Raw genomic sequence first — 7,900 nt, forward strand, 5'->3', positions numbered from 1 at the left:
TAGAGTCATTACTAGCAATTTTTGTGACTGAGGCAAGTTTTAAGCCAGATGGAGTCTGAAGAAAAAAGAAGGGCAAAGCCAGAAGAGGAGGTATACAGAGATATTTACAAATTTTCAGGCCATTGAAGGAAGAAAAGACCTAAGATGGGGTTGCTTCTGGGACCAGGGATGGATGGGTGAGAGAGACAGAATCCTTGCAGGAGCTATTGAAGTCCTCTGAATTCCTTACTCTGTGGCAAATACCAGATGGCCTTGCCCAAGGTCATAAAGATAAAAATTAGTATTGATATCCAAATACAATGAATTATCAGTTAAGTTCAAGAAAAGTCAAGGAAATCTATTACTATTATTCTTCCCTCTTAATGATAATGTTAAGTAGTAATTTAAATTGTTTTTTTGTCTTTAAAACTCTCCATCGCTCTCTCTGAATCTCTCTTTCTTTACATATATAAATACATATTTTATAAATATATATGAAAGAAATGACTCAAAGCTTGAAATTTTCAAGGACTATATATGTCCCTTCAAATTAATCATGGATTAATTCTTTTTTATATAGAGAGTTTAAAGTTTATAAACAGTAAGATTTTTATTTATTAACTGACAGTAACTTGTCACTGAGTCGAATTCTCTCAGAAAACTTATTTCACTCAAGTTATCCAAGTACCCAGACTTTTTTGAACCAGTTTTGAAGGCATTAACCTTGTAGCATGGAGGATAGAATTCTGAGTCAGACTGATGATTTCATTGAGAATTTCCACACAATTTCTTGTAAGCATGAAGTGATATAATGATTTTCATGAGTGAACTTTGATTATGATTTTCAGATCAGCAAACTTGAAATTGATTTCCTACACTCCTAAATCTCTATCTCTCTGCCTGACCTTAGGTCCATATTTTCAGCTGCTTATAAGTTATCTCTGCTTAAAAGTCCTGCTATTACTTCAGATTCAACATGTTCAAAAATTGAACTGAACTTCTTAGTCCCCAACTGGCTGTCCTGCTTTTCTACTACGGTAGTTTTTTTACAGTTCTATAAAGGATTTCCCTATTCACTCAGTACCCCAGTTCAGACATTCTGGAATCTTTCTAGAAGAGACAAAATCAAAAAGGGAAAATCCTTGATCAGATGCTCACTATAAGGGAAAAACTAGTTGATAAGGTGGAAATTATTGGAACTCTGGAGGAAGTGTTTCTCCCTACTAGAGTTTGTCAAGAAGAGAGATTATCCAAGAATAAACTGACAAGTATCTTAAATTTGGGGAAAGCAGAGTTCAAAGAATTCAAAGGAAAAAATAGTTAAGTCCTAAGGTCTAAGATGCTACAAAAGAAGATGACCCAGTGGTGATGGGAGATGCTACAAAGAAAGTTGGATGAGAGAAGCTCAAGAATGAAATTCTGAAGACAGAGAAGGAAACAATCTTTTCTTGCTGTTTTTTATCTCCATCCCCATGGAGATCCCTGTCACCATGGCTTTCAATTTACTGTACCCTCTACCTGGAATGTGTTTCCTCCTCACTTGTCCTTGATTATCTAGTTTCCCTCTAAGATTCATTAGAAGTTATGAAAGTAAAATGACCAATGGGGAATTGATCTTTCAAAATAAGAAAGGAGATGAGAGAGAATCTAGTTACCTTTCATAAATTCAAATCACTTGGTCCAGGTGAACTACATACCTGGTACCAAAATAACAGGTTGATGTGATGGTGAATGATACTTTAAAAATCCTGGAAAAAGAGAGCAGGTACCATAGGATTAGAGAAGGACAAATACTGTTCTGATCTTAAAAGAGAGACAGAGAGATAAAGAGACAGAGTAATAGAGACAGAATGTGTGGAAATTGATTAGAGAAAGAAGAGACTCCACTTTGGAGAATACTGGATTAATTCATTCTCATCTTTTAATTATTTATTTTTGTCTTATTTTATTTTTTCAATTACATGCAAAGATAGTTTTCAACATTCATAATTTTGTAAACTTTTGAGTTCTATATTTTTCTGCCTCCCTCACTTCCCATGATAGTGAGCAATCTGATATAAATAATACAAGAATAATTATCTTTAATATATTTCCATATTACTCAAGTTGTGAAAGAAGAATAAGAACTAAAGGGGAAAAACATAAGAAAAAACCATGAAATAAGTTTTTTAAAAGTGAAAATATTATGCTTCTTACATCCAGATTCCAGATTTTTCTCTGGATGTGGATGGCATTTTCCATCACAGGTCTTTTAGAACTGTCCTTGATCATTGAACTGCTGAGAGGAGCTAAGTTCATCATACTTGAATATTACACATAGAATGCTGCTGTTAATTTTGCAGCATTCTCCTGGTTCTGCTCACTTCACTCAACATCAGTTCATGCAAGATTTTCCAGGCTTTTCTGAAGTCCACCCACTTATGATTTCTTATAGAAATCACATTCATAACATTCATATACCACAATTTGTTCGGTCAATACCCAACAGATGAACATCCCTTCATTTTCCAATTATTTACCACTACAGAAAGAGCTAGATTAGTTCTAATCTAATACAATTAAATGGATCATGAGCTAGTCTGAAGTCTTACTCAAAGAGTGATCATTAGTAGTTCAATGTCAATATGGCAAAATGGTATATTCCATGGATCTGTATTTAGCTCTCTGTTGTTTAACATTTTTATCAATGGGGTCAGCTAGGTGGTGCGGTAGACAGAGCACTAACCCTGGAGTCAGGAAGACCTCAGACACTTAATAATTTTCTAGCTATGTGACCTTGGGCAAATCACCTGACCTCATTGCCATAAATAAAAAAAAAATTTTAAATTTTTAATAAATGACTTGGATAAAAGGCATAGATGTCAAACTTACCATGCTAAGAATACAAAACTGGATAATAGAGTTAGCATCCAGAAAGGCTTTACAAGCTAGTGTTAGGTAGAATCAAATGAGATGAAAGTCAATACAGATTTTAATAGACTTTAAACTCAAGTGTAAAATCTTACACTTGAACCAAAAATAAAAAATCAGTTTTATAAGTACAAGATAGAGATGGAAGAGACATGGTTAGACAGCAGTTGTTTTGAAAAAGATCTGGGGGGCTAATGTGCTATAATCTCATTATGAGTCTCAGCAATATGATGTTACAGCCAAAAAAAAAGAGACTAAAGTGATCTTGGGTTGCATTAAGAGAAATATGACTTCTGTGTTTAGAGAGATGAATATACACTGAACTCTGCCTTGATCAGATAGATTTCATCTGGAATATTGTGTTCAATTCTTAGTACTATAGTTAATGATGACATTGCAAAGCTGAACAGTGTCCAGAAGAGCACAACTAGAATGATGAAGGACCTTGAATCTTTGTCATATGAGAAGCTGTTGAAAGAAGTGAGAATATTTACATAGATGACAGACAACCCAGGGAGAAAGCTGGGAATTGGGGATATGATAGCTGTGTTCAAGTATTTAAAACTATTCTGTGAAAGACGATTAGACTTGTTCTATTTGAATGCAAAAGGAAGAACCAGAAAGAATGAATAGTTGATGTAAAAAATGAAATTTAGGTTAGATGACAAGAATGATTTCCTAACAATTAGCCATTCAGAGTAAAATGGGTCACTTTTTTTTCTTTGGACACAGGAATTTTAATTTTTGAGAGATGTGAGTTTTCAAAGGTTCCCTATCTCATCCTTATCTGAGGTACAATGATCATCTAAACTGAATCATGCAATTGAATCTTCTTTGTGGCAGAGTTGAGTTCCTCTACCTTCTTCAAGAAGAGGTTGAATGACCACTCATTTGGCATAGGGATTCTTGTACTTATGGGTTGGACTAGATAGTTACTGGGGACCTTTCCAATTCTTAAATTCTATGATTCTGTGTGTTATGGGAAACCCCTAACCCTAGCCGAGTTAATAAAGTTGATAAAGGTAAGGTGCAGATAACAAAGACAACTGGGTGTTAAAGACTTAAAGAGGTGTTTATACTTTGTTACTCCCTTTAAGTGGTGTGAAGTTTTTCATTTAAGCATGATAGGATTATAAGGGAACTAGTTACTAAATAGTCAAAAACAAACCATGGTTCTTTGAAATGCAAGACATTTTCTAGAGAAGGAATTAATAGTTGAGGCAGGAAACGGCTCTGAGGAGTATAAACTCCAGCAGTCAAGAAAAGAGCCAGCTAGAGACAAGGAATCCTCTTTTTGAAAGGGAAATATTCTTCACCCCTCAGAATGGACAGGGAATTTTTCTCTTTTCTCTTTCCCTCCTTCAGTAGTTAAGTCATCTTGTCATCTATGCCTTTTATCCAAGTCATCTATAAAAATTTTTTTTAATTTTTTATTTATGGCAATGAGGTCAAGTGATTTGCCCAAGGTCACATAGCTAGGAAATTATTAAGTGTCTGAGGTCCTCCTGACTCCAGGGCCGGTGCTCTATCCACTGTGCCACCTAGCCACCCCTCTATTTTGTTTAACATGTTTATCAATGGGCATCTAGGTGGTACAGTGGATAGAGCACTGACCCTGGAGTCAGGAGTACCTGAGTTCAAATCCGGCCTCAGACACTTAATAATTACCTAGTTGTGTGGCCTTGGGCAAGTCACTTAACCCCAGTTGCCTTGCAAAAACCAAAAATAAATAAACTAACAAAATAGAGCTAAATACAGATCCATGGAATATACAATTGGAGAGCTATTCAGCTATATAGCATTGGAGAGTTATTCAGCAAGGGACTAAGTACAGAGTTAAGATATAAGAAAAAGGAAGCATTGTGATTTGAGAATGAATTAGCCCTGGATGTTAAGAATTGAGTTGCATAGAGAAATAAGTACAAAGAATCCAATTTAATGACTTGCCAAGTAGAGATGCTGTATTCAGAAGTAGTAGCATGAAGGTACCATGAGAAGAGAAAGGACACTGGGACACCACAGTGCTAGAGATACCATTCACCTTGACCATATGTCTTCCCTTTAAATCATGCTCTTACTCTTCCCAGAAACACTTCATAGAAGAGTATATCCCAGATTTTCAAGGGAAGGGAATGAATTTTATTCTTGTTCTTATGATGCCATCTCTATAAATACCTTTGCTTTAAGTTGATTGTGTCTTTTGATTGATTATTAAAGGTAAATGCACCAGTGAGAGTTTATGTTTTAGGAAAGCATGGCCAGAGTACCATGAATCTAAGGGCAATCACTTCTCTGGAGACCTAATCTGTGAATTTTAATAAGAAGGGAGAAGCCTATAGGGGGTTTTACATGTGAATGAAGGATTGAGTACAGATACTATTATGTTTTGTCTTGTTTTATCTCCAGCACAGTGGCTGACACATAATAAATGCATGTCATATTGAGTAATTTTATGTGCTTGAACAGGTACTAGTAATCAATCCTCAATCGTGAGCCCTATTTGGTGCCTCTGTACCTGTGTGGACAGGATCTGCTTGGGGATACATCCCCAGTTTTTCTCCTTTCAGTAAAATTCCAAATTTCTATCTAAAGAGGTTTAAATCCATCATTATTTATAATTCACTTGGTACATGTTTTCTCCATCTCAAGAACACAAATGTCTTCTCAATTTCAGCTTGATTCCTAAAAGGCCATTCACTCACTCAATATGAATTCAAGTACAATGCCTAGTATAAAATTGTAAGGTATAGTGTTAAAAGACTGTAAACCAGTCAATGGTGTTATAACCTGAACTGTCCAACTCTTTCCCACCCATTCCAACAGCCCATCTCATAGGGACACCAAAAACCAAAGTGGAAAGAACTCCAAATGTCAGGAGCACTGTGGATAGAGTGCTGACCCTGGAGTCAGGAGGACTTGAGTTCAGATCCAGTCTCAGACACTTAATATTTACCTAGCTGTGTGATCTTGGGTAAGTCACTTAACCCCACTGCCTTGAAAAAATTGAAAAAAGAAGAACTCCAAATATCCCCCCCAATATCAAAGTCACAGGGGGAGGAAAAATTGTTTCACTATCATTGGCTCCCATTATCTATTTACCTCCCAGGAGGAGCTGCCACTTAATATCTTCATGGACTATGTTATCTCTTCCTAGTGTCACCAACCAGCAGTGGGGAGTCCTTGACACACTGGAGGAGAACCAAATACATATTGCTAGCTTCATCCCCAGAAAAGCTGGATTCAGTGAATATTCAATAAAGAGACACACACTTATAACGTTGCTATATTGTTGTTTTAAAAGGGGACCAGAAACAACAATCTTTTAAAGACAAATAACCTTGAAAGACTTAAAAATACAAATCAATGTAATGACCAACTACAATTCCAGAGGTCAAATGATGAAATATGCCACCTTCCTCCTGCTAAAGAGGTGGTAGATTTAGGATGTGGAATGAGACATTTTTGGAATGTGGTCAAATTGAGAATTTATTTTTCTTGGCTATTCATATTGGTTACAAGTTCTTTCATTTTTCTTTTTCAGTGTGTGGGGTGGAGTAGGGCAGGGGAGAAAAGAAGTAGGAGGGAAAGAAAATTAATGTTAATATTTTTTAAAAAAGCAAAAAAGGTCCACAGGATTCCATGAGTACCACAACCTTGACAATCTGCTCTTTATAATAGCTGGGCCATCTCATCCCCAACTTGTCTCTTTGGTACCTAACAGAAAATGTAAAATAATGAATATCTATGGCATGAGGGGGGCTGCCAGACTAGATGCTAGCTGTATTTTTGAATTTTGTTGAGTCTCTAACAAATGCATTAAAATGCTTTTATTTTCAAGAAAGAGGGAATAAAAATTTATAACAAGAGAAAACTGTCATGTCTGTGGAGCAAATCTGAGAGATAGACACAAAGATGTTTATTCACAAACTTGGAACCTGAATGAGCAAGTTTTTCTCGTAAAACTACATATTAGATTTTACATTGCAAAAAAATATGGCATAATAAATTATATTTACAGTTTGCAGTATTTACTAAAAGGTGGGATATCTTGAATGAGTTTGTTGAAATTACTCTTAAACCACTTTCAGAGATTGTTTGGCAAGCAAGAGCTTATGCAGTAAAAGCTGCAATTTCTCAATTACTGTCAGTCTATGAAACATATTTTTTTTTTAAATGGAGGGAAGCAAGTGATAATTCATTTATTCTGTTGAAAGCTGTGATTTTTGAAACAACCCATTTGCACAAAGTTACTTTATGACATTCAAGGAGGCAGCCTACAGGAGGCTCCATTGGGATAAACTAACCAAAATTTTGTCCAGGGTACCATATTTAGAAGTAATTATCAGCATTTATGGTTCTTGGATGGGTTCAGGCAAGCCGTTCTCTGTTTCTCTTCTAAACTGTACCCCAACTAAGATCTTTCAAGCATGCTAGTATCCCAGTTTCTTTCCCCATACTGTAGAGAAATGTTATCCCAGTCCCTGGAACATGGTAAACACTTGATCAATTTTTATTGACCTGTTGATTTACATACACATGCCCTGGTTCAGTTTAGGCTCATTTGTGTTTCTCACTCTAAACCCAGATGGTAGTCTTGACCCAGGTGCAAAAACTACTAATTACATTTCTGTTAGTCCCAAAAGGACAAGAAGCTGGCAATGCCAAGTGTTACTAGTAGAAACTTGAAATTCATACAAAGGAAATCATTAGACTCTTAGAGAACTGAAGCTGATTGTCTGGAAGACCTCTGATCCTTATCAAATATACTTGGAGGTATTAAATTTTATAATTCATTTACAAATGTGTGCTGTTCTGCTCCTCCCTCCCAAATAAATCCATTCACGATTTCCTGCTAGTTTTAATAGGGTGCAAGAGAAGTTACAAGAACAAAAGACAACTGAGGAAGGCAAGAGACTACCACAAGAGAAGATTGGGATATAAAGGACAGAGAGAGGAAGGACAGGTGAGGGAGTATGATCCCCAAAGATCTGAGAGTGGAAAAGGGTTCAAG

The sequence above is a fragment of the Macrotis lagotis genome, chromosome 4 (genome assembly GCF_037893015.1).
Source record: "Macrotis lagotis isolate mMagLag1 chromosome 4, bilby.v1.9.chrom.fasta, whole genome shotgun sequence".
Classification (NCBI taxonomy): domain Eukaryota; kingdom Metazoa; phylum Chordata; class Mammalia; order Peramelemorphia; family Peramelidae; genus Macrotis; species Macrotis lagotis.